The sequence below is a fragment of the Capra hircus genome, chromosome 8, assembly GCF_001704415.2.
Source record: "Capra hircus breed San Clemente chromosome 8, ASM170441v1, whole genome shotgun sequence".
In the NCBI taxonomy this organism is placed as follows: Eukaryota; Metazoa; Chordata; class Mammalia; order Artiodactyla; family Bovidae; genus Capra; species Capra hircus.
Genome location: NC_030815.1, coordinates 26,117,273 through 26,145,180, shown reverse-complemented (window position 1 = coordinate 26,145,180; position 27,908 = coordinate 26,117,273). Strand labels below are relative to the sequence as shown.

The following is a 27,908-nucleotide window of genomic DNA, read 5'->3' as shown; positions in this document are numbered from 1 at the left end:
CTGTCCATGGTGATTTTGAAGTCCAAGAAAATAAAGTCTGTCACTGTTTCCATTGTTTCCCCATCTATTTGCCATGAAGTGACAGGATTGCCTACCATGATCTTAGTTTTCTGAATGTTGAGCTTTAAGCCAACTTTTTCACTCTCCTTTTTCACTTTCATCAAGAGACTTTTTAGTTTCTCTTCACTTTCTGCCATAAGAGTGGTGTCATCTGCATATCTGAGGTTATTGATATGTCTCCCAGCAACCGTGATTCCAGCTTGTGCTTCATCCAGTCCAGCATTTCACATGATGTACTCTGCATATAAGTTAAATCAGCAAGGTGACAATATACAGCCTTGACCTACTCCTTTTCCAATTTTGAACCAGTCCGTTGTTCCATGTCCATTTCTAACTGTTGCTTCTTGACCTGCATACAGGTTTTTCTTGAGGCATGTCAGGTGGTCTGGTATTCCCATCTCTTTCAGAATCTTCCACAGTTTGTTGTGATCCACACAGTCAAAGGTTTAGCATAGTCAATGAAGCAGCAGTAACTGTTTCTCTGGAACTCTCTTGCTTTTCTGATGATCCAATGGATGCTGGCAATTTGATCTCTGGTTCCTCTGCCTTTTCTAAATACAACTTGTACACGTGGAAGTTCTTGGTTCACATAATGTTGAAGCTTAGCTTGGAGAATTTTGAACATTACCTTGCTAGCATGTGCAATGAGTGCAATTGTGTGATAGTCTGAACATTCTTTGGCATTGCCCTTGTTTGGGACTGGAAGGAAAACTGACCTTTCCAATCCTGTGGCCACTGCTGTGTTTTCCAAACTTGTTGGCATATTGAGAGTAGCACTTTCACACCATCATCTTTTAGGATTTGAAATAGCTCAGCTGGAATTCTATCACCTCCACTAGCTTTGTTCATAATGATGCTTCCTAAGAGTTGACTTCACATTCCAGGATGTCTGCATCTAGGTGAGTGATCACACCATTGTGGTTATCTGTGCCATTAAAATCTTTTTGTATATTCTTGCCACCTCTTCTTAATATCTTCTGCTTCTTTTAGGTCCATACCATTTCTGCCCTTTATTGTGCCCAACTTTGCATGAAAATCTTCCTTAGTACCTGTATTTTTCTTGAAGAGATCTCTAGTCTTTCCCATTCTATTGTTTTCCTCCATTTCTTTGCATTGTTCACTTTGGAAGGCTTTCTTGTCTCTCCTTGCTATTCTTTGGAACTCTGCATTCAGATGGATATATCTTTCATTTTCTCCTTTGCCTTTGCTTCTCTTCTTTTCTCAGCTATTGTAAGGCCTCCTCAGACAACCATTTTGCCTTTTTGCATTTCTTTTTCTTGGGGATGATTTTGATCACTGCCTCCTATACAGTGTCACAGATCTCTGTCCATAGTTCTTCAGGCACGGTCTATCAGATCTAATCCCTTGAATCTATTTGTCACTTCCACTGTATAATTGTAAGGGATTTGATTTAGGTCATACCTCAATGATCCAGTGGTTTTCCCTATTTTTCAATTTAAGTCTGAATTTTGCAATAAGGAGTTCCTGATCTGAGACACAGTCAGCTCTCAGTCTTGTTTTTGCTGACTGTAAAGAGCTTCTCTGTCTTTGGCTGCAAGGAATATATATGATCAATCTTATTTCGGCATTGACCATCTGGTGATGTCCATGTGTAGAGTCATCTCTTGTGTTGTTGGAAGAGAGTGTTTGCTATGACCAGTGCATTCTCTTGGCAAAATTCTGTTAGTCTTTGCCCTTCTTCATTTAGTACTCCAAGGCCAAACTCACCTGTTACTCCAGGTATCTCTTGACTTCCTACTTTTGCATTCCAGTCCCCTATGATGAAAAGGACATCTTCTATTTTGGTGTTAGTTCTACAAAGTCTTGTGAGTCTTCATAGAACCATTCAACTTCAGCTTCTTCAGTGTTAGTGGTTGGGGCATAGACTTGGATTACTGTGATATTGAATGGTTTGCCTTGGAAATGAACTGAAATCATTCTGTCATTTTTGAGATTGCACCCAAGTACCTCATTTCAGACTCTTTTGTTGACTATGAAGGCTGCTCCATTTCTTCTAAGGGATCCTTGCCCACAGTGGTAGATCTAATGGCCATCTGAATTAAATTTGCTCATTCCTATCCATTTTAGTTCCCTGATTGCTAAAATGTTGATGTTCACTTTTACCATCTCCTGTTTGACCACTTCCAATTTACCTTGATTCATTGTCCTAACATTCCAGGTTCCTATGCAGTATTGTTCTTTAGAGCATCAGACTTTACTTTCACCACCAGATACCTCCACCACTGGTGTTTTTTCCACTTGGCTCTTCCTCTTCGTTCCTTCTGGAGCTATTTCTCTGCTCTTCTCCAGTAGCATATTGAGCACCTACTGACCTCGGGAGTTCACCTTTCAGTGTCACATCTTTTTGCCTTTTCATACTGTTCATGGGATTCTCAAGGCAAGAAGAATAACAATAAAAATAAATACATGAGGGTAGTTATGTAGTAATTAATTATCCTTTTATTCAGTAAATATTACATTGTGACATAAGTGACCTAATGTGTCTTAAGTCATCTACCCTTAATTGTAAATGAGTTAAAGGCAAAAATCAGAGATTTATAAGAAGAATGAAATTATTTTGAATGGTCTATAAGAAGTATCACAACAGACATTTGGAATTAAGGAATTACACAAAATTCTTAAAATTTATAGTACCCATTGGATAGTTGTATTTTATTCATTTAGTCTTGGGGGTGTAGTAATGGTACTGAAAAACAATTCTGCTGCTGCTGCTGCTAAGTCACTTCAGTCGTGTCCGATTCTGTGCGACCCCATAGACGGCAGCCCACCAGGTTCCCCCGGCCCTGGGATCCTCCAGGAAAGAACACTGGAGTGGGTTGCCATTTCCTTCTCCAGAAAACAATTCTAATGCTTTAAAAATTCAATTAAAAAACTATTTTTCAATATTTTCCTGTGATTTGTGGCCAGAGATGTTATTGAAGCCTTCCATTAACAAATCTTTAATAACATTGCTTCCTTCTTGGTTTTGTTAATTTCCTCAAATTTAGTTTCATTTTGTTCCTTAGGTTGTTGAAAAGAAACTATTTGCGTAGCATATTATGCAAATAAAAGTCAATTAAATAAATTCAAGCGATTTACTATGTTCCTATTATGCAAGAGTGCATATTTTAAAATATAAATTGGTGTGTCACTCTTTTATCTTAGAATAGTTAACTAAGGTCAGCCTTTACTTAAGGAGGAAAAATTATATTCTGAACTAAATAGCTTCAATCTATTTTCTCTTTAAATATGTTGGGAAAATATTCATTTTCTATCCTGAAGGAGGCCAGAGGACAAGAAGTGCTCAAAACAGAAAATTCAGTGCTCCTTTGTGGTAATGAAGCCACTGCAGGGGAAGGGCCAGGTTGAGTGGGGCATGTCAGAGGTGGGGCCATCACCCAGGACAGGCTGATACTCCTCAGTCATTATGCCACAGAGAAGAGCTTGTGGGTAATGCACACAGATCGTATGCTTTGGTTTCTTTCCCTTGGATAAAATATTTGAGAGAAGTAAACTAGAATTATCTTTCCAGTGTCTGCCCATGCATAAAGTTTTAGGCTCAGTGGTTTGGCTGTCATGAAACACCCTCTTCCTGCAGCTTCTACCTCTGGCTCTTGCCAAAAAGTCTGGCTCAGTACCTCCTCCATAAGTGGGTGTCCTACGCCAGAGCCAGGGCTCCAGTTTCCATCCTGGTTTAGAATTGGTGATAGCAGGACTCCTATTTTATCCCTCCACTGCCTCCTTCATTCTTCAGCTACATATATTTGTATCAGTCCTCTCTGTTTCACAAAGTTAAAAAAAAAAAATTGGTAAACACAGATGCTTGTGCTATAACTCCATATGGAAACCTGCTTTCTGAAATGAGCAAGCTGTAGATCTAGGAAGTGCACTGAGCTGTCTTGAGCTTCCCCTCCTGGGAACTTGCATCTGGATGGGATTCTTAATTCAAAAGAGCCAAGGAGAAGGGGATGTGTGTTTGGGGGTTGGGACATACAATAGAATGATCAATGTAATCTGTAGGGATGTGCAGGGGGAAAGCTGCAAAATGTTAATCTGCTCCATCCCAGATGAGTCTCAGTCTTTCCAATCGTCAGTTTCCAGTAGCATTCTAGAGACGCTTGGAATTTGAAAAGTCAGGCTTAGATGAACTTTCTGGCTATTTCTTTGACCATTTACATATTGAGAGTCCCATTTCATCAGAATTAATTCCAAAAGCCTCCCTGTAAGAACATAAAGTCAAACTCCTAATACCATCTCTTTAATCCATAATTTCTATATTCACTCTTAGGAATCCAATACATGAATACAGATATATTATTATGTATTCATACTTTGATAGCAGGGGTTCTCGTCTCTTTTATATACCCTATATCGTAAACCTAATACTGTAAACATGCACGAATGAATATGTGTGTCAATAAAACAGTTATTATACATTGCTTAAAACTGATGATCAGTGAGTAGATTTCTGTGAAATCTCATTGGCTTCTTGGCTTCTTTTTAGCTTATAGACTCATACCTGTTTTTGAGGTTTGGAAATGCTTAATTTCAAATTTATATATGTTTTAGAAAACTTTATAGACAGGTAGGCTAATATTTTCTGGAGATACCTTTGAGTCATGAAGTTGAAATGAAATACCAAACAGGATTGTACTCATTCCCAGCAGAATCACCCCAGTATTTGGAGATTGATTTATACAACAAAATTTGCTGTATATTTTGTTTTGTGAGTTCAGAATAAATCCAGGAACAAGGAGATGGTTGATAAAGATACAGGTTTTAGTAAATATGTTTGAAGCAGTTCAGTACCTTGGGGAAAAACAATTTCAGATTCCAAGAGCTTCTCTGCAGCTGGGAAAGTAAATGTCTATAAAATCTTGTTCACAGTGAACTCCAGAACATGAAGATTAGCTCTGTACACCGCCCTGACTCATGTGTTATCCAAAGGGACAGATTTCCATCCCCATTAAGATGTGCCTGTAAGAATTTCCTGTATGCAGAGATGGAATTGCTATTGTCTTTGCTGGCCATTTCTGATCACAGAGTGAGGAGACTGCATGTCTTCAAGGATTTAGTTTTTCATCTTTTATTACAGTGGGCTAAGCCATGATATTTCGTCATTCCCTTCTCCAAGTTCAGTCATTTGTATGCCTACTTTATAATTATTGCCATTTTTCATGCACTATTAAAATTTAATATATTTCAGCTCACTTTATAATTCATTTAAGAGTATACTTTATATCACTAAGAGAAATGGAAAGTCACTGCCACAGGCCATAGATCAAAGGTAACTGTAAAAGTACATACAAAGAAAATAAAACAATGTAATTAAATTCTATTATGTGCTATTGTCTGTTCAAGTCTCTGTGCTTGTGGTCTGTTCATTCTTTGTTAAATGAAAGATTATCAACTGTTCAGGAAGGGAAAAAATAGGACCTCAACAATGACCTATTCTCTTTCACTCAGTCAGAATAATTGAAAGAGATGATGAAAGAAATCAGCTTGTGACTATGTGATGTTATTTAACTTAGTGTCTCCGTATTCCTTCAAATCATCTCACATACTCAGCAAAGCAGACTGAGCTTTGTACAATCAATAGATTGTACAATCAGTGGCAAAGGACCCCATGTCTTAGGATATCATGCTTTTTGATAAGGAAAGTATTTCAGCATGGAAACTGAAACAGCAATAATAATCGAGTTACTGGGTGTATATTCCTGATATTCCTGGGATTCTGGCATCATCAGCTAACTCATTCTGAGTTACATAGAGAAAGACAGTTACATATGTTCATGACCTTAAGAGTCAGAAAGAATTATTTAAATATGGTTAATTTTAAGGTAGCTTTAATATATCTAAAATAATGATTTTATCTTTATGCATCTACACTCCAAATTTTTTGAAAATAAGTAGCTGATACCTTTATATAATATGTGTCTGTATGTCCAGGATGTATATGATTATAAGAAGAGTCACACTTCTTTGAAATATGGTTTCTGTATTTTGGGGTAGTTAAGAAAGGCAATGGCACCCCACTCCAGTACTCTTGCCTGGAAAATCCATGGGGTCACAAACAGTCGGACACAACTGAGCGATTTCACTTTCCCTTTTCACTTTTCATGCATTGGAGAAGGAAATGGCAACCCACTCCAATGTTCTTGCCTGGAGAATCCCTGGGATGGGGGAGCCTGATGGGCTGCCATCTGTGGGGTCACACAGAGTCAGACACGACTGAAGTGACTTAGCAGCAGCAGCAAGAAGTAGATTTAAGGGCCTAGATCTGATAGATAGAGTGCCTGATGAACTATGGACTGAGGTTCATGACATTGTACAGGAGACTGGGATCAAGACCATCCCCATGCAAAAGAAATGCAAAAAAGCAAAATGGCCTTCTGCGGAGGCCTTACTAATAGCTGTGAAAAGAAGAGAAGTGAAAAGAAAAGGAGAAAAGGAAAGATATAAGCATCTGAATGTAGAGTTCCAAAGAATAGAAAGAAGAGATAAGAAAGCCTTCCTCAGCAATCAATGCAAAGAAATAGAGGAAAATGACAGAATGGGAAAGACTAGAGATCTCTTTAAGAAAATTAGAGATACCAAGGGAACATTTCATGCAAAGATGGGCTCGATAAAGGACAGAAATGGTCTGGACCTAACAGAAGCAAAAGATATTAAGAAGAGGTGGCAAGAATACACAGAAGAACTGTACAAAAAAGATCTTCATGACCAAGATAATCACAGTAGTGTGATCACTCACGTAAAACCGGATATCCTGGAATGTGAAGTCAAGTGGGCCTTAAAAAGCATCACTACGAACAAAGCTAGTGGAGGTGATGGAATTGCAGTTGAGCTATTTCAAATCCTGAAAGATGATGCTGTGAAAGTGCTGCACTCAATATGCCAGCAAGTTTGGAAAACTCAGCAGTGGCCACAGGACTGGAAAAGGTCAGTTTTCATTCCAATCCCAAAGAAAGGCAATGCCAAAGAACGTTCAAACTACCACCCAATTGCACTCATCTCACAGGCTAGTAAAGTAATGCTCAAAATTCTCCAAGTCAGGCTTCAGCAATATATGAACCATGAACTTCCAGATGTTCAAGCTGGATTTAGAAAAGACAGAGGAACTAGAGATCAAATCACCAACATCTGCTGGATCATGGAAAAAGCAAGAGAGTTCTAGAAAAACATCTATTTCTGCTTTATTGACTACACCAAAGCCTTTGACTGTGTGGATCACAATAAACTGGAAAATTCTGAAAGAGATGGGAATACCAGACCACCTGACTTGCCTCTTGAGAAACCTACATGCAGGTCAGGAAGCCACAGTTAGAACTGGACCTGGAACAACAGACTGGTTCCAAATAGGAAAAGCAGTATGTCAAGGCTGTATATTGTCACCCTGCTTATTTAACTTATATGCAGAATACATCATGAGAAATGCTGGGCTGGAAGAAGCACAAGCTGGAATCAAGATTGCTGGGAGAAATATCAATAACCTCAGATATGCAGATGACACCACCCTTATGGCAGAAAGTGAAGAGGAACTAAAAAGCCTTGTGGTGAAAGTGAAAGAGGAGAGGGAAAAAGTTGGCTTAAAGCTCAACATTCAGAAAACTAAGATCATGGCATCTGGTTCCATGACTTCATGGGAAATAGATGGGGGGACAGTGGAAACAGTGTCAGACTTTATTTTTCTGGGCTCCAAAATCACTGCAGATGGTGATTGCAGCCATGAAATTAAAAGACGCTTACTCCTTGGAAGGAAAGTTATGACCAACCTAGATAGCATATTGAAAAGCAGAGATATTACTTTGCCAACAAAGGTCCGTCTAGTCAAGGCTATGGTTTTTCCAGTGGTGATGTATGGATGTGAGAGTTGGACTGTGAAGAAGGCTGAGTGCCGAAGAATTGATGCTTTTGAACTGTCGTGTTGGAGAAGACTCTTGAGAGTCCCTTGGACTGCAAGAAGATCCAGTCAGTCCATTCTGAAGGAGATCAGCCCTGGGATTTCTTTGGAAGGAATGGTGCTAAAGCTGAAACTCCAGTACTTTGGCCACCTCATGCGAAGACTTGACTCCTTGGAAAAGACTCTGATACTGGGATGGATGGGGGCAGGAGGAGAAGGGGATGACAGAGGATGAGATGGCTGGATGGCATTACCGACTTGATGCACGTTAGTTAGAGTGAACTTTGGGAGTTGGTGATGGACAGGGAAGCATGACATGCTGCAATTCATGGGGTCGCAAAGAATTGGACATGACTGAGCTACTGAACTGAACTGAACTGAATGATTACTAGTCTTGCTGCTGCCGCTGCTAAGTTGCTTCAATCGTGTCCGACTCTGTGCGACCCCATAGACAGAAGCCCACCAGGCTCCCCCGTCCCTGGGATTCTCCAGGCAAGAGCACTGGAGTGGGTTGCCATTTCCTTCTCCAATGCATGAAAGTGAAAATTGAAAGGGAAGTCGCTCAGTCGTGTCCGACTCTTAGCGACCCCATGGACTGCAGCCTACTAGGCTCCTCCATCCATGGGATTTTCCAGGCAAGAGTACTGGAGTGGGGTGCCACTGCCTTAGGAGATGTTTTATGAAATATTTCATTGGTGCTTATTCCTTTAATTACAGAAGCAGCTTCTGGAGAAATTTTTAAAAAATATGGCTGTGAGGTCCGAATAAGGCAAGTAGCAGTGGGTTCAGTAAACATACTATTATATTAGAAACCAAAGTGGCTAAGAGTGAAGTAGACTCTGTATTCTCATCTCAGCTCTAGCATTTACCATCCACATAACTTTGGTGATTTTAATTCATCTTTTGTGCCTATTTTCTCATTAGTAAGGTGACAGTAATAGTAATAGCATCTACCTCATTTGTTTTATTTGAAAAGTTAAATATGTAGAATGTATAGAGCAATACCTGGCATGCAGAAAATATTCAAAAGCATTAGCTGATATGACTACTGCTATTTCTTTCCAGATGGCCCTTGGCCATAATGTTAGGAGATAAATGCCACGTTAGGAGAGAAATGCCACGTAACTAAAATGAAACCGTAATCATTTTCATCCTATTGTCAAAATTTTAAAGAATAAAGGTGGTAGGCAGTTTAAGTTAAACATCACAAATTCCTAATTTTGAGAAAGCCCAGAGATAAATCCACACACATATGGACACCTTATCTTTGACAAAGGAGGCAAGAATATACAATGGAGTAAAGACAATCTCTTTAACAAGTGGTGCTGGGAAAACTGGTCAACCACTTGTAAAAGAATGAAACTAGATCACTTTCTAACACCCCACACAAAAATAAACTCAAAATGGATTAAAGATCTAAATGTAAGACCAGAAACTATAAAACTCCTAGAGGAGAACATAGGCAAAACACTCTCAGACATAAATCACAGCAGGATCCTCTATGATCCACCTCCCAGAATTCTGGAAATAAAAGCAAAAATAAACAAATGGGATCTAATTAAAATTAAAAGCTTCTGCACAACAAAGGAAACTATAAGCAAGGTGAAAAGACAGCCTTCTGAATGGGAGAAAATAATAGCAAATGAAGCAACTGACAAACAACTAATCTCAAAAATATACAAACAACTTCTGCAGCTCAATTCCAGAAAAATAAACGACCCAATCAAAAAATGGGCCAAAGAACTAAATAGACATTTCTCCAAAGAAGACATACGGATGGCTAACAAACACATGAAAAGATGCTCAACATCACTCATTATTAGAGAAATGCAAATCAAAACCACAATGAGGTACCACTTCACACCAGTCAGAATGGCTGCGATCCAAAAATCTGCAAGCAATAAATACTGGAGAGGGTGTGGAGAAAAGGGAACCCTCCTACACTGTTGGTGGGAATGCAAACTAGTACAGCCACTTTGGAGAACAGTGTGGAGATTCCTTAAAAAATTGCAAATAGAACTACCTTGTGACCCAGCAATCCCACTTCTGGGCATACACACCGAGGAAACCAGAATTGAAAGAGACACATGTACCCCAATGTTCATCGCAGCACTGTTTATAATAGCTAGGACATGGAAACAACCTAGATGTCCATCAGCAGATGAATGGATAAGAAAGCTGTGGTACATATACACAATGGAGTATTACTCAGCCGTTAAAAAGAATTCATTTGAATCAGTTCTGATGAGATGGATGAAACTGGAGCCGATTATACAGAGTGAAGTAAGCCAGAAAGAAAAACACCAATACAGTATACTAACACATATATATGGAATTTAGGAAGATGGCAATGACGACCCTGTATGCAAGACAGGGAAAGAGACACAGATGTGTATAATGGACTTTTGGACTCAGAGGGAGAGGGAGAGGGTGGGATGATTTGGGAGAATGACATTCTAACATGTATACTATCATGTAAGAATTGAATCGCCAGTCTATGTCTGATGCAGGATACAGCATGCTTGGAGCTGGTGCATGGGGATGACCCAGAGAGATGTTATGGGGAGGGAGGTGGGAGGGGGGTTCATGTTTGGGAATGCATGTAAGAATTAAAGATTTTAAAATAAAAAAAAAAAAATAAAAAAAAAATTTTTAAAAAGGAAAAAAAAAAAAAGAGAGAGAGAGTTACCGCCATGCTGATTCAAGGTTTTTTTGAGGCCGTTACACAATATGAAGCGGATATTATCCCTCGTAAGGCTGGAGTAACACTCACAGCTGTCGGCAGCACTAAGCTTTACAACAGCAGCAGGACGTAGGAGCTTGGAGAGCCTGGTCTGGAGGCATGCCACCACAGCGATTAAAAGCTTGTAAAAGAAGATCTATGGAGGAAGGCTAAAGAAATTTGGATTGTTTACGCTGGAGAAGAGAAGACTTAAGGGTGATTTAATGCTGTTATTGAAGCATAAGAGGGTTCTTTTTTCGAGTCTCATGGTAAGCTTTTCTGTAGCTCTCCTGAGATCCAAACAGGAGGAGGTGGGCTGACAGTACCGCACAAAGGATTTAGGGTAGGTAAGAAAAGCTTTTCAACAGGAGAGTCTTCAAAATAATTTGAATGGAGGACCATGTGGGTTTTTTTTTTTTTTCTTTTTCTTTTTTCCTGGAAGTTTTAATAATCATCATCTGAAGTGGTTTGGTCTGGCCATGCCTTGAGGCATGGTGGGTGGGGTCTGGAGCCAGAGAAGACATCTTCTGCAGATCAGTAAAGGGCTGACACAAGGAACCTCAGATACAGCTGCTTTATTAAGATCATGCCTCTTCTCATTAATGTAAGAATGTAAGTAGCCCCAAATAGTAAAGCTCACGATGCAGGTTTATTAAACAGAAACATAAACGTGTCAGGTGTGGGGACCGAGGCTTCCTGCTCAAGGCTTGACTCACTGTGTGAACTCCTGGATCCTTCTATGTGTTCCATGTTGTGGCTTTAGAAATTTTAATATATCCAATAAGTTTTCACTGAGTACCCTCTGTGTGCTAGTAACTGCTAAGTTCTAAGAACCTTCTTTGCTTTGAGGAAGCTCACACTCTAAGTGGGTAAGGCAGTGTGTAAATGAACAGTTATAGGGCAGAAGAGTATTTCCTTAGGAGCATTTTGCTCTAGGATCCTGGAGGACAGTGTCTAATTGGGCCTTATTGATCAGGGAAGTTTCCAGTGGGTGTGGCCCTTGAGGCAAATCTAAAAGGATGAGTAGGAATTACCAGGTGATTTAAAGACAAAGGAAAATTGAAGGGGATTCTAAGCAAAGGGAACAGTATACTTTCATGTCTTCTCAGGAAGCATGAGTTATTTAGGTAGTGAACTATGCAACTGTAACTAGTCTATCATGTACTGAGTGATTAGTCATTAAGTACACCTGACTAATGAGCACTTGAAATGTGGTATCTGAACTAACATATGCATTGAATGCAACATATACACAGGATTTCAAAGCTGATACAAAAAAGGACTATATCTCAGTGTAATTTTTATCAAGTGGGCCTTTGTTCACTACAAACAAAGCTAGTGGAGGTGATGGAATTCAAGTTGAGCTATTTCAAATCCTGAAAGATGACGCTGTGAAAGTGATGACCTCACTATGCCAGCGAATTTGGAAAACTCAGCAGTGGCCACAGGACTGGAAAAGGTCAGTTTTCATTCCAATCTCAAAGAAAGGCAATGCCAAAGAATGCTCAAACTACCACACAATTGCACTCATCTCACACGCTAGTAAGGTAGTGCTCAAAATTCTCCAAGCCAGGCTTCAGCAATATGTGAACCATGAACTTCCAGATATTCAAGCTGGTTTTAGAAAAGGCAGAGGAACCAGAGATCAAATTGGCAACATGCACTGGATCATCAAAAAAGCAAGGGAGTTTCAGAAAAACATCTATTTCTGCTTTATTGACTATGCCAAAGCCTTTGACTGTGTGGATCACAATAAACTAGAAAATTATGAGAGAGATGAGAATACCACACCAACTTACCTGCCTCCTGAGAAACCTGTATGCAGGTCAGGAAGCAACAGTTAGAACTGGATATGGAACAGCAGACTGGTTCCAAATAGGAAAAGGAGCACGTCAAGGCTGCATATTGTCACCCTGCTTATTTAACTTCTATGCAGAGTACATCATGAGAAAATCTGGGCTGGAGGAAGCACAAACTGGAATCAAGATTACTGGGAGAATATCAATCACCTCAGATATGCAGATGACACCACCCTTATGGCAGAAAGTGAAGAAGAACTAAAGAGCCTCTTGATGAAAGTGAAAGAGGAGAGTGAAAAAGTTGGCTTAAAGCTCAGCATTCAGAAAATAAGATCATGGCATCCGGTCCCATCACTTCACGGGAAATAGATGTGGAAACAGTGTCAGACTTTATTTTGGAGGGCTCCAAAATCACTGCAGATGGTGACTGCAGCCATGAAATTAAGACACTTACTCCTTGGAAGGAAAGTTATGACTAACCTAGACAGCATATTAAAAAGCAGAGATATTACTTGTCAATAAAGGTCTGTCTAGTCAAGGATATGGTTTTTCCAGTAGTCATGTATGGCTGTGAGAGTTGGACTATAAAGAAAGCTGAGCGCCAAAGAATTGATGCCTTTGAACTGCAGCATTGGAGAAGACTCTTGAGAGTCTCTTGGACTGCAAGGAGATCCAACCAGTCCCTCCTAATGGAGATCAGTCCCGGGTGTTCACTGGAAGGACTGATGTTGAAGCTGAAACTCTAATACTTTGGCCACCTGATGCAAAGAGTTGACTCATTTGAAAAGACCCTGGTATGGGAAAGATTGAGAGCAGGAGGAGAAGGGGATGACAGAGGATGAGATGGTTGGATGGCATCACTGACTCAATGGACATGGGTTTTGGGTAGACTCCAGCAGTTGGTGATGGATAGGGAGGCCTGGTGTGCTATGGTTCATGGTGTTGCAAAGAGTTGGACATCCCTGAGCAACTGAACTGAACTCAACTGAAATGATAATATTTTAGATGTGTTGAATTAAGGAAAGCATATCATTAAAACTGATTTCACCTATTTTGTTTTACTTTCTTTAAGGTGACTACCATAAAAATTTGAATACATATATGGCTTACATTGGTAGTTTGCATTCTATTTCTGTTGGAATGCCCTGGTCTAAAATATAAAGTTCTAGAAGAAGTCAGGCAAATAATGGGAGATTAAAAGGAAGAAGTATTGATGGATCAGACTACTGTACTACAGAAGATTTAGAAATATTTTCTGTAGCCTCCCAATATAAAATACATATTACCCTGTCATGTATATCTATATTGTATATAGGTATATATACATACATACATATATGTCTCAGGTCTATCTATGCATACACAGAAACACACAAAAACTGAAACAAAAGGTTCACAAGTTTGCTCTTCTGGTTGGTAATATACTCTAGTATTGTTTATCCTATTTATTTCATATTCTTTTAATACTGGTTGAGACCAGTATTAAATTGATTTTAAAATTCACCAATGGGTCAAAATTTACAGTTTTTAAAAGCGCCCCAATACATTTATCCACTAATCCAGGCTTTCATTTTTGTTTTTGAAAGATTTTTTAAAGCAACAGTCTTAGTGATTTTGTCTCAAAAACCAATGTTCATATATATAGGGTGGATTGGGTAGCAATGAGGCAATGACCAGAATATAGACATGGAGTTGAAATTGCCTTAATCGTCTATGAGAAACATCAGGAGACTCGAGACTGTAGCCTTGGCATTAACTGGGAAGAGATGGGAATCCATAGAAAGGTGGTGGAGAGAAAGGGGAAAGCTAATAAGGAGGTATATTAATGGGGTGTGGTGAGTGAGTGGACATGGGAGGGGAGAACATAGGAATCTAAACTGAGTCTTTAGTGTCTGGTTTGAATGATGAGATGGAGAAAGTGCCCTTCTCAGTGATAAACAATAAAGACAGAGCCAGTTTGGGGAAGGTAAGGAGTTCAGGTTTAGGTATATTGATTGGAGATGTCTGCGTGGCATCTAGAGTGAACCACTGAGCACAGTCATCATGTGACTGCAGGCTAATGGGAAAACTCAAGGACACTGTGGAGTAAAAGAGTCTAGGGAAAAGGACTGAATTCAGAGAAATATGGACACATGAAAAGCCAGAAATGACTTTAAAAAGGACAAAAGAGGAGAACATAGTCTAACAAAGCCAAGCGAAGAGACAGTATTGAGGAATGGATTGGTAGTCATTTCTACAGAGAGGGTAGCACTGGGGAAGCTGATCAGACTTGGTCTAGAAAGCTAATCAGAGGAAATGCTTCCATGGAAGCCTATCAGGGCTCTGCAGTTGTTTGAAAAGTCACAAGAAATAGAGCAGAAGTGATAGACTCATACGGTTTTTCACCAGTTTTGGCTGGAGAGGGAATATGAGATTAAGGAAAGGAGAGAGGGAGATAGGAGTAGGAGGGCATGAATGAATGAATGAGTGGGAGAAAGTGGAGGATGAGACTTTGAACAAGAGTTTTGATCATCAAATTTGTCTTCTTTCAAATTTTAAGAATGGAAGGATTTAGGTACTCTTCTAAGTTAAGCTAAAGAGACCAATGGAGAGGGAGAATTTGAAGATACAGTCACGAGGATGATTAAACAAAGCCCTTTAGGAGATAGAGGAGTCTTAAAACTAAAGAGAAAACCATGGAATTAAGATTAAAGGGACTAGATCAGGAAGATGGAAGAAATAGGATGGTTGTGGGAATAGAAGGACCTCTTTCTCACCCCCAATACCAGCCCGGGGATCAAATACTCTATACAGGTGGTGGCCTCGTCTTCACAGAGAAGCCTTTCTTCATCATCAGCCTAGGTCCAGGGGTAAGGAAGGATGGTGGATCGATTCAGGACCTGAGTTAGTCTGGAACCTAAGCTAGACAGGTCAAGAAGAACAGCACAGCAACTCAATGCAAGAGGTGAAGGGCTGAGGGCTAAGGATCTGAATGAGGCCCAAGATTAAGTGAATTTTGAATTAAAAGGGAAGAAAATAGCAGGGGGAGAAGACTGCAGTGAAGGTTTCTGGTTTTAAGACCCAAGATAGAGTGTTTTGTTTTGTTTTTTATTTTTTGCAGAGAGTGGCAGGTACTCAAATGGCTGATCATCCCACAGACACAAGTGAGCAGGAGGCAGAACTGTTATTAGATGTTTTCAGGTCTAAAATATTCAAAGATTCAGTCACTCAAGGGAGTGTCTGTGTGCACCCTTTGGAATTTGGATAATAAGAAGTGTGTGTGTGTGTGTGTGTGTGTGTGTGTGTGTGTGTACGTGTGTATGTTTCTTATTCTATCCTGATATTTGGAATCACAGTGATTCCTGCCTTATCCAAAAGGATCTTCAGTGAACTATATTTAGGGATTCAGTTAAAAGATGCAGTTTTAACAGATTCTCAGATGTGAAAAAGGCTGTAAATTATTAGAATGTGAGAAACAGGCAAGGAATGCTAATATTCTTTGAGGGTGGTAATGATAAGGCTAGTGGCAGGTCCAAGCAAAGTGGCATTTGCCTGGTGACATTCTACTCTTATCCATTCACCTAGCAGAACTCAAGTGAAAAATTCCTGTCAATAAGTTTCCCTGAATCAGGGTGTTTCCTCCGAGGATGGAGGTAACTCCTAAACATGTGCCCATTCCTCAGAGTGAAGCCAGTGAATTATTTGATGTACTGTGTGTTCCAGGATACCTCAATTTGGGGAGCTTGGACATCAGTGCTGGAGAGATCTGATGAAGGGTGCTAAATGATGAGCCTCATCAGCCTCACTTCCTATGTGTCCCTTGCTAGAACACGATCCTCAGCTTAATCCCCATTCAAGAAAAAGGACTCTGAGTTCTGTTTTAATATAGAACAAGCTTAACAGTGCCAAGTCATTGACAGTGCCAGAAACTTCCTAAGCCTCTTAGCTATTCTGGCAACTGTGAGAACAAGAACATCGCCCTTCTTGTGGCCAAGCTTGTGTTTTCCGGGTGGTCTCAAAACCATGGGCCTTGGGGATCCCCCTTTTGGACAGAATGTGTCATTTTTTCTTGTTTTTCAGGGAGATGAGCATTGCAAAAGCAAAATATGGACCGATGCAAGAAGGCTTTTTTGAGTAGTTTTAATTCCTTTCAGTGGCAATTGGTGGCTTTTCTGTTTCCCACCACTCTTATACAAAGTGTGATTTCATGTCATAGTCACTTTGCTGGAGGGGCAAAAACAGGAATTGAATAAATGTGACCCTCTGGCGTGAGTCGCAGTAGAACAAGCCAAGCCTGAAGTGTGTTCCACTGTTTGGTCATTTGCCCACATGTTGTACAGGTTTCTGAATTTATATTTGAGAAGTTAAGTCCTGTAGGCCTTGACTCATTCTTCAAAACTCATACAATTTGCTAGTATTCTCTGTGAGCTGTGGGTAGGAACGCAGCTATAGTGTGTTTTGTTTTTGTTCTTCAAGTAGAGAACATTATTTCATTCCTTATAAATAACGTGCCTTTAACTTGCTATGACCAAAGATTAATCATCGGCAGATATCGCAAAGTCAGTGTTGCTCAAATAGGAAAAAAAACAACAAAAATCTTAGACCACTTGTACTTCTTATCAGGACATTTGATTTAAAAAAAAAAAACAACCCTCCACATCTCTTTGGAAGGTTGGTAGCTATCAGGCTGACAATTTTCAGTGCCTACTGAAGGCTGAGAAGGGCGTGTCTAACAGGGAAGGGCATGCAAAACCATCCTCAGGCTTACATAACATGCCTTCTCCATCCTAAAGACAAAATGATATTATTCCTTGCTAGCAAAGATTGTTTCTGTTATCCTTTTGCAGTTAGGGGCAGCATAAAGGATGTTTTGTGTGCTATTCAGTTCAATGTTTGTTTCTTGTTCAGGACATAATAAAACTGGTATGGATGAAGATCATTTCCCATTGGGTAGATTCAGAGAATTCTCATCAAAGTCATGGTTAAGTTAATCAGCGAAGTGGACTGAAGTTCATGGCATCTTAAGAGGCACAGAACAGGCACCTCAGGCCTGTCTCCACATGTTTCCCATCTTCCAAATTCCTTGGAATTGATGGATTAAATATACCTACTCTCAAAAGACTCCCCCAAAGTCTTTGATATACAGCAGTCCATAACCTGCACTGTGTGCACCGTGCGGAGAGGGCTGCATGCAGATCAACGGTCCAGGCCTGGTAGGCACCCAGCCTGTTGAGCTTCAGCTCAGCTGAAGTTGCTGCCTTCCACTTGGTCATATGCACTCTTGTGAAGAGCTGCTCTGTGAATCAATCTGGGTGTCTTTATAGAACCATTAAGACCTAAAGCGGGTCACATAGACTGGCGATTCAATTCTTACATGATAGTATACATGTTAGAATGTCAGCCAGTCTATGTCTGATGCAGGATACAGCATGCTTGGAGCTGGTGCATGGGGATGACCCAGAGAGATGTTATGGGGAGGGAGGTGGGAGGGGGGTTCATGTTTGGGAGCACATGTAAGAATTAAAGATTTTAAAATTAAGAAAAAAATAAAATAAAAAATAAAACATTTTAAATCTTAAAAAAATAAAAAATAAAAAAAAATAAAGTGGGTCACATGTATTTTTCATTTGTATCTTGCACATTTGCAGAGAGTGTTAGATACCTGAGTGGTATTTGTCATTGAAGGATTGGTGAAGGCCCCTAGGTGGGGCCATCATGCATATCCAGAAGCAGTGCCATTCTGAAGAATCAGCAGTCTGTCTTTTTGGAACAAAGATAGGAATTCTTTCACCTGTGATTTCACTAAATCATACTGCTGCATTGTAAAAACATACATGCAATTTTGATACCTTTGGAAGTGTACTGGGATGAGAGACACATGATATACTTGAAGGAGCCCTGGCGAAGAATTAAAAACAAGATTCTGGTTGCCACTGAGTGACCACAAGGAAGTCAGCCTGCTTCTGGGGCTTGGGTGTCATCCTTTGTGAAAAAGGCAGTCTTGCATATAACTGCAGGATACACTCAAGGAGCAAGAATTCCACACCAGACTCCTCAGGCCCTGCTGCTGCTGCTGCTGCTAAGTTGCTTTAGTCGTGTCCGACTCTGTGCGACCCCATAGACGGCAGCCCACCAGGCTCCCCCGTCCCTGGGATTCTCCAGGCAAGACACTGGAGTGGGTTGCCATTGCCTTCTCCAGTGCATGAAAGTGAAAAGTGAAAGTGAAGTTGCTCAATTGCGTCTGACTCCTAGCGACCCCATGGACTGCAGCCCACCAGGCTCCTCCGTCCATGGGATTCTCCAGGCAAGAGCACTGGAGTGGGTTGCCATTGCCTTCTCCCCTCAGGCCCTATTGTAGGTTAGTTCTCTAAGACTTAGATTTGTACAGAAGATTGATAGCCTGTTTTGTGCCTGGCTTATAAAACTAAATTTCTTGTATTAAGGAGGATGAGGGTATAGGAGGAATCAGGTTTCTTTATTTTTCAGTGAATGGTGTAAGGGTTTAGGTTCATTTCTCATTTCTTAAACATGTAAAAAAGTTGTATTTACTTATTTGTGACTTTGCTGAGTCTTTGTTGTGTGGGCTGCTCTCGGGCTGTGGTGCATAGGTTTCTTACTGGCGTGGCTCCTCTTGTTGCAGAGCGCAGGCTCTGGGGGGCTTGGGCTTCAGCAGCTGTGGCTCGTGGGCTCAGTAGTTGCAGCTCGCAGGCTCTGGAGCACAGGCTTAATAGCTGCGGCTCACAGGCTTAATAGCTGCGGCTCACAGGCTTAGATGCTCTTTGGCATGTGGAATCTCCCTGGATCAAGGATTGAACTCATGTCTACTGCAGTGGCAGGTAGATTCTTTACACTGAGATACCAGGGAAGTCCCATTTCTCATTTCTTGGTGCACCTCAGATTTCCTTAAACTTGGAGCATTGTGGACAAAAGATTGAAACTCAAGTTCCTTGGCTCTGGAGCAGATCCAAGGTACCCCCGACTGATCCATGACCCATTGGCTCTAGTGGCAGGTGACTTGGACTTCCCTTTGGCTTAACACATCTCTTTGGGAGCTTCTGGGTGTATTTCCTTTTACAAAACTGTAAACACAATACCATTTGGGAACTGCTTGTGCTGTTGAAGGATGTGATGCGTAAGATGGAGATACCTGCAGATCTATGGATGTGACCTGAACAGAGAAACACGGGGGATGTAGCCTGTTCCCAGGTGAAGAGGGTTCCACAGTTGTAAGGGTTGGGGAGAGCGGGGCTGTTGACTTTCTGTCTCCTACCCTGCACTTGGCCCTGGTGAGCTGAGTGCTCTGGCATTCATTCGTAGAGTGGTTCGGGGAGGTGAACTCTGGAAGGTCTTGCTCTGCAGCTTGCATTGCATGAATCCCAGAAACTCCTTAGGTTCTGCATGGGTCTGCTGTGTTTGCACAGGACATGTGCAAGTGTGGCAATAGCTTTCTTCTTCTGTAAGCTCTCCTGTGCCTTTCACTTTGGCCATGTTTTTATTTGGCAAATTTATACATTTCTCTACTTTGTGTTTTCCATCTTCAGTGAGGGATGCTATTCAGCCAGGCAGAACAAATGTATTTGAAATGAATGTACATTCCTCAATTCCCTCTTTCCTCCTCCCCTTTGCTCCCTCCCTCCATCCATCTCTCCCTCCATATCTCAATTCTTTCTTTCTTCCTCCCTTCCTCCCTCCTGTCCTCCCTCCTTCCTTCTTTCATAAAAGTTTTGTGAGGGAAGTATTAACTCTTACTTCTGACCCCTGATACAAATTTCTTTCTATAATGGTAATTGACATTTGTCTGACTTCTTATTTATTCTAATGCAAATATTGAAATAGCTGTTATTAAAGTTATGAAGACTTCTATAACATGAAGTAGTATGTAGGGTAACACTTGTATGTGTTTTTGAAAACCAAGTGCCTAATCTGAGATTACAGTCAATATCTTAAAGTTTTATTTGAAGCAAAAAAGTCCCGGTAGTTTAACTCGAATAGGAGCCATTCATAATTCTCAGGACTCATTCCCCCCGCCCCTCCCTTCTGAAACTGCAATTTGATTACTGTGTCCTAAAACAAGTTTAACATGGGTAGTTTGAAGAAGTGAGTTCCAACATAGAGGCTTTGTAAAAGTCAACTACATTACTTTATAGCACACCAAAATCATTTACTTTTGGCATATGCCCTAGCTGACTGCACTGATTTATCCAAGAAGGAATACAGTTTGATTTCTAAAGGAAGAAGAGGTAAAACCATGGCCAACATCAAAAAATGAGTTAAGGAAAAATAGTAACATTGTTGGCCCTAAGCCTACCCTGAAGGGGCCATGTGACCTCAGCAAGAGGCTACAGCTCCTTAGAGCTATCTTTGGGGTATTTCCAAGCTGAAGGCTGAACAATTAGGGACATTCCTGCTGGGGGCAGCGTGTGCATATAAAAGATGCTGACTAAATATTTATTGATAAGCTATGAATGAATTCCTAATCACCCTCAACTGTCATTCTATCCATCTGAATTCCAAAGGAAATAGTGTCGTGTCTACACAAACAAATTGATCTAAGTAATGAACAGCCTAAAAAATGGCACAATTTAAAGATCACGTCAGGTTGAATACCCAATTCAAGAAAAAGGTATTGGGCTTTCTTTTTATTAGGTTCCTGTTTGATTTCCCAGCACAGTTTGGTATTGAATAGTTGTGACTTCCTCCAGTCCTTCAAAACAATGGTCTCTTCCTGTGGTTTGGCCTTTTCTTTTCTTTTCTTTTTTTTTAAATTTTCATTTTTACTTTATTTTACTTTATAATACTGTATTGGTTTGGATGACCCAGAGAGATGTTATGGGGAGGGAGGTGAGAGGGGGGTTCATGTTTGGGAATGCATGTACACCCATGGTGGATTCATGTCAATGTATGGCCTTTTCTTTTGTTCCCTTCCTGTGTGCTGAGCCCTAATAAAATAACTGCTCAACATAGGGAGTATCAGAAATGTTTTATGAAATTTCGGTCATGGCTGTGTTGATGTGCTACCAGGTGAGTACATTAGTCTGCACATACAGAGAGCCTCTAGTGGCCAGGGATGGCCCTTCTTGTTGAGTGTACACAGGTTAACAACACAGACACAATTCACAGTGTTGAGGACCCTGAAGCTTGTAGAAAAAGATAAGCAGCCGAAGGCATGCGTAGTTTCAAGTTGTGTTGACTGCGCTGGCGGAAGTGGTGAGGACACTGATAAAAAACAGGGCCTTGATGGGGTGATCGGGAAAAGCTGCTCTGAGGAGCTGAGCATTGAGCTGAGTCTTGAAGAGGAATCGCAAGCAAGCTGTATGATTTAGCTATGAGAGCATTGGCGTGTGATCCTGTCAGAGAGAATAGAACATTTCAAGCCCTCTTAGGGATGTGTACGGGCAACTAGGGCTGGCTGGAGCAGCCGCATCACATGAGCAAAGATCTGGCATTAATGGCTTGTGGGGAATAGAATTTTGTTGAGTGAATTGAGAACCTTTCTGTGTGTGGAGAGGGGTTGGGGATAATACCATACATTGTTGGAACATCACTTTTAATACCCTGGGACATGTGGGTTGTTGGGAGATAGGGGGAAATGGGTAATTAGAAGGCTTTTGCACTGGTCCAGAGGTACCATCTGAGACTGGCAGTAATGGAAGTGAGTGGCCAAGACCTGTTCAAAATTACCATTTGATAGTTTGGCTGTGGGAGATGAGGAAAAGCGAGGAATACAGAATGACTCCCAAGTTCCTGGTATCTTTAAATGGTGGTAATATGACTAAGATGGGATGTATGAAAAGAGAAAGAGTCTGAAAGGTGGAGAAGGGTGGAAATTTAGTAGTCTATTTTGTATAAGTGAAATTTCACATGCCTCTGAAATAGCCATGAAGGTATAAAATGAGAAGTTGGATATAAGACTCTGAACTTCCCAGGAGAAACTTGGGCTGGAAATATAACTATGGTAGTGATCAATACACAAATGGTGTTTAAAGCCATGGAGAGAAACAGGGAAGAGAAGAGATGGAGAAAGGCTCAGAGGCAAGCTCTGAACCTCCCACATTAATAGGCCAAGTAGACGAGAAGGTGGTTGCAAAGGAGATGGAGAAGCAATATCCAAGGAGTGAGGAAAACTAGAAGAGAGTGAAATCATGGAAGTCAAGAGTAAGAAGTGCTTTGAGATAGAAAGGGGGTGGTGATTTGGAACTGATGAATCCTATATCCAAATAGAGTCCTTTGCGCTGGACAATGTGATGTCACCAGTGACATTGTTGAGCAGTTTCAGGGATGGGAATGGTGGTCAGAAGCACAGTGAAGAGGCTGAGGAGTGAGTGTGAGTTGAAGAAATGTAACTGTCAAGCAAATGTTACTTACATGAGAAGATGGCTTGTAAAGAAAAGCCAAGAAGTGGGGAAATAGCGGAGAAAGAGTGCAGAACCCAAGGAAGATTTTTAAATGTTTGTTGTCTATAAGGAAGTCAATGGATAAATGAACTGTGGTATATCCAGACAATGGAATATTATTCAGCAATAAAAAGAAATGAGCCATCAAGCAATGGAAGGACTTGGAGAAGGGACCTTAAATGCATGTTACTAGGTGAAAGGAACCTATCTCAAGAGGCTACATACTGTATGATTCCAATTCTATGACATTCCAAAAAAAGGCACAACTATGGAGAAAGTAAAAAGATCAACGGTTGTGGGGTGAAGTGGGTCAGATGAATAGGCAGAGCACAGAAGATTTTTTAGGGCAGTGAAATTATTCCATATAATATTGTAATGATGGATCTATGTCATTAGACATTTGTCCAAACCCATAGGGTGTACAATACCAAGTAAGAATCCTAACGTAAACTATGGGCTTAGGGTGATCATAATATGTCAATGTAGGTTCATCCTTGGTAAAAATGAATCATTCCAGTGAGTCATGTCAGCTGGAGAGGCTATGTGTGAGTGGGATCAGGGGGTATATAGGAAATCTGTATACCTTTCTCTCATTTTTTTGGTAAAAACAAAACAGTTCTTAAAACATGTGTGTATGCTGATAGAATGAGTAGGAGGGAGAATCTGCTGAGCGGAGTACAGTATCATCCCAGGAAATGAAAAGGGAGAGGGATTAACCTTTTACAGAGGCATGTCTTGGGGATGTGATGAGAGAAAATGCTACTGATTTAGACAGTTTTGTTGGTGAGAAGTTTGGATCACCAGCTTGGAGTTTCTAGCATCTCAGTGAAGTATGGGAATATACTCATCATCTAAAGGTGAGATGGTAGGAAGGGAGAGGGTTGGAGATTTGAACCAAGAGTGAAGATAGAAAACAGTGAAATAGGAGAATAGCGGGACAGCAAACCTCCTAGGGGCTTTCTTTGTAGCTCAGTCGGTAAAGAATATGCCTGCAATGCAGGAGACCTGGGTTCGATTCCTGGGTCAGTAAGATCCGCTGGAGAAGGAAATGGCAACCCACTCCAGTATTCTTGCCTGGAGAATACCATGGACAGAGGAGCCTGGCAGGCCACAGTCCATGGGGTTGCAAGAGTTGGACACAACGTAGCAACTAAATGGCAATGATGATGAAGCCTCCTAGAGAAATTAAAATAGTAGCATTGCTGGGCAAATAGTAGCAAGCTAAGTGCTCATTCAGGGCTTATGAAAATGAAATTAACATGAAACAAGTGTAACTAGTATATTAAGAAACATGACTCATGATATAGAATAAAACTATCATTTTTAATTCTTTTATTTTTCATTTTTCTCTCTCATTATCCTTATAATAGTTGTACAGTTGGGAAAGTTTTCTGTTAAAGATTGAAAACTCTGAAAAATCTCTATGTGTCCTATGGAATAGAAGGTCCTATAGGTGTAGTAGGTTAAAAATCACTTTGGATTCAGAAAATAGGATGTTCAGTTCCACATATTCATCAGCCTTCAGTCTTCATCCAAGGGGAAGACATCTTTCCTCCCCACACTTATTTTGTCCCCAAAACCACAGCTGTGTTATTCTGCCTTTCTGGCTCATGCAGGGCTGGTGCTTGGGGAAAGATAAAAGAATGTACTGAAGATTTTTCTCTGCCTCACAGATGCAGTTGTAAAATGGATCGATAATTTTAGAACTTGGTATATATTTAAACCTGTATCATTTTCTGAGTACTTCTGTGGGTTTTCCTAGATTTCCCTTCTAATGGCACCTCCTATGATGTAGGCATATTCCATCCCTTTGGCCACTTCTCCTCACTCAGCTTCTAGTCTTGGGGAAGTTCAGCCCACACATATTCTCTGTGGGAATCCCATTACCCTTTCCATTGGTTCTCACACCTATAAGCCCCAAAGGCTTCAAGTCTGGCACTTTCGTTTGTGACTCATCTTGGTCCTCAAGTAATAATAATGTTTCCTTTGCTCTAAAAAATTGTAGGGTATTGGATTCCGTTCAGCCACCTCTTAGTGGCTCCCACATTGAAGCAGCTTATTAACTCATGTTTTTATCCTCAGTCTTTCCAGGGCAAGGGTGAGAACTTTGTCCAAGGGTGAGAACTTTGTCCACTGAGCTTCCATCCATAGCTGTGGATTATTGAGTTCTGAGTGGTCCCATAGAACCAGCCTTCATCAGTGTTGACTTGAGGAGCTGGGTATGCCTAGATGCACCTTTCTTTGGTAATGGGTTCAAGCTCAGAGTTCTAGCACTTCCCACCAAACAGTTCCTACTCTTCTTGCATCATTTCTTGAGTCATATACTACCATCCTCAGGAGGAAATTTTTAAATGTCATGGAATGACTTTTACTCTTGACTTTGAAGATTTGCATTCTGGTTAACACTTCATGTTGGGATATCATTTCTATCATTTCCTATTACCTGAAGTTCCAATGTAATAGCTTTTCAACTTGTCTGCACAATATTTTAAGTGAACCTTGGTACACTTCTGAAGGATACCATGATAGAAAAATCCAGATTTCAATTTTTTCAGACAAATAGTGTAAGCACATGAGAGTTGTGTTCCTGAAGGGGTACTTTTCCTGAAGGACCTTGGAATCCCAGCTGACCCATAAGAATAACTGAAACCAGGAGAAGACTGATGGAATTAAGAAGTAGATGGATTGAAGGTCACAATGAGGTCGAAGAACTTTGTAGTGGAAGTACTCGGCCAGATAAGCTGAGCAGAGAGGAAATGGTGGTTAGAATAGATTGTTTACCGAGTAGAGCAAGAGTCAAAACATGACCACAGGAGAGTATGGCAGAGCTAGAATGGAGGGAAAGATAAGTGGTGGTCAAGTAACAAGAAACCAGAGTGATTAGCTCCTCTCCAGGATGCTCTAGTTCTGTGGTTTCTGACTGGGCTAAGCCCACATTAGAAAAATAAACCAAAAGTCAAAGCCCTGAGTGGAGTAGGAGTAGTGAGCATAAGTTGGTAGAAACATCAAAGAGGGTAGCACACTTATTGTTGGTGCGCTTAGTCACTCAGTCTGTCCGACTGTTTGTGACCCCATGGGCTAGCCCACCAGGAGTTAGAGTATTTGAATGGCGTGAGGCTTAAAGGAACAGTGGGTTTTTTGCTTGTTTTTTTTTTTTTTTTTTTTTTTTTAAGACTGGATGGGAGGCACAGTGCAGAAGTGAAAGGGGCAAGCTAGAAGGATACATACAAAAGGCCTCTGGAATAAAATATTCAGATTTTATTGTGCACTATGATTTATGTTGTTTTCAGCCATTCAGTTTTGTCCAACTCTTTGTGACCCCATGGACTACAGCATGCCAACCTTCTCTGTCTTTCTTTCACTATCTCCCAGAGTTTGCTCAAACTAAAATTTATGATTAATTCTTTTTACTGAGAATAGGTATATAATATAAGAGAGAAAGATACATTGTAGTGAAAAGGGTGCAGACAACAGCCAGGAAACCAGATTTCTACAAGTTGTGCTATTTCTACAAATAACTGGCTGTGTGATCTGGGACAAGTCACTTAATCCTGAAAGCCAAAAACTTTACATTGAAAGAGCAGCTTACAAACTACCTTTGTAATCAAGTCAAGTCATCACTCTATCTATTACACTTTATTTTATCCTTTTTATAATTTGGAGACCGAGAAACATTAATTTAGCCAAATAGTAGAATTGGACTTGAATTTAGATCTTCTGGTCCCAGGTGGCGTACCCTCTGTTTCCACTCTAGAATCATCCTGTTATTTTTTCCTTTTGATATAGTAGTGCCCATGTAGATTAGTACCATTTGTATTTTGAGATTAAAAAAGGTCACTCAGTCGTATCCGACTCTTTGCGATCCCATGGACTATACAGTCCATGGAATTCTCCAGGTCAGAATACTGGAATTGGTAGCCTTTCCCTTCTCCAGGGGATCTTCCCAATCCAGGGATCAAACCCAGGTCTCTTGCATTGCAAGTGGATTCTTTACCAGCTGAGCCACTAGGGAAGGCTGAGTTTAAGAAATATTTACTATGATTATAGTGTCATTCCTAAAAATATTTTAATGGAAATTTAAAAATATTTATTAATATTTTTATATTTGAGAGTCAGTCTTTTTATGTTAATAATTTATCTGACATTTATTTAAAATGTCAACATTAAAACTGAAAAAAATATTTCTGTTGTGCTTTCCACACAGAGTATCTTGAACTTAAATATTTTTTCCATTCTTCTGGAAAAAGGAAACATTGTAAAGCTTGTTAATATTTCTGCAGCTTGCAGCTTCCAGTTGTGGAGGACTTTAAGAAGCCTAGTCTATCGAATTAGTAGGCAGAGAATGAATGCAGCCCAGGAGTGAAAAACTGCTCTTTTAATTCTGAAGTCAGCGAAGATGCCAGCCAATCTTGTGCTTACAGTTATATGCCCCCAATATATTTATTGCTAGTTCTTCCACGGTTAGTCATGCTTTATTGTGAAAAAGTATTTTTTTAAGCCTGTAACACAAATAATTCTTTTCCATTGTTTTTCTGCCTTATATTACTCTCACTTTATAAAACATTCCCCATCTTTAAGAATAGTTCACCATTACACAACTGACCTTGCGCACAAGAATACTCAGGAGTCCTAGTAAACATTTAACAAGGCTTCATGAAAATTGTATGCAGGTGCATCAGAGCAGAACTCTTGAAAATCAGTATCTGAGTGACACAGTTTTGCATATTTTCTTATATCCAGTGCTTTTGTCATTTGGTACAACTCATATTCTTGAAGAATTTAAAATCAGAAAACAGAGCCTTAAAATGAGAAAATGACTCTCTCATTTTGTTCTTCTCTCTCCCAAACGGAGAGCCGAGTAGAATCCCTGATTTTTGTTTATTTGCATTTTGATGTAATTTTGAGTTCAGTTTTTTTAAAGGTTATGATACTAGACTTCCCTGGTGGCGCAGACGGTAAAGCATCTGCCTACGATGTGGGAGACCTGGGTTCGATCCCTGGGTCAGGAAGATCCTCTGGAGAAGGAAATGGCAACCCACTCCAGTATTCTT

At 40.4% G+C, this 27,908-nt stretch overlaps 1 protein-coding gene across 1 annotated transcript in view; it reads left to right on the top strand.

Annotated features, from left to right (window-relative positions):
* The window catches only part of ADAMTSL1 (ADAMTS like 1), a 1,105,223-nt gene that overhangs the window by 163,472 nt on the left and 913,843 nt on the right, over positions 1 to 27,908 (top strand). The gene's annotated exons all lie outside the window — the stretch shown is intronic.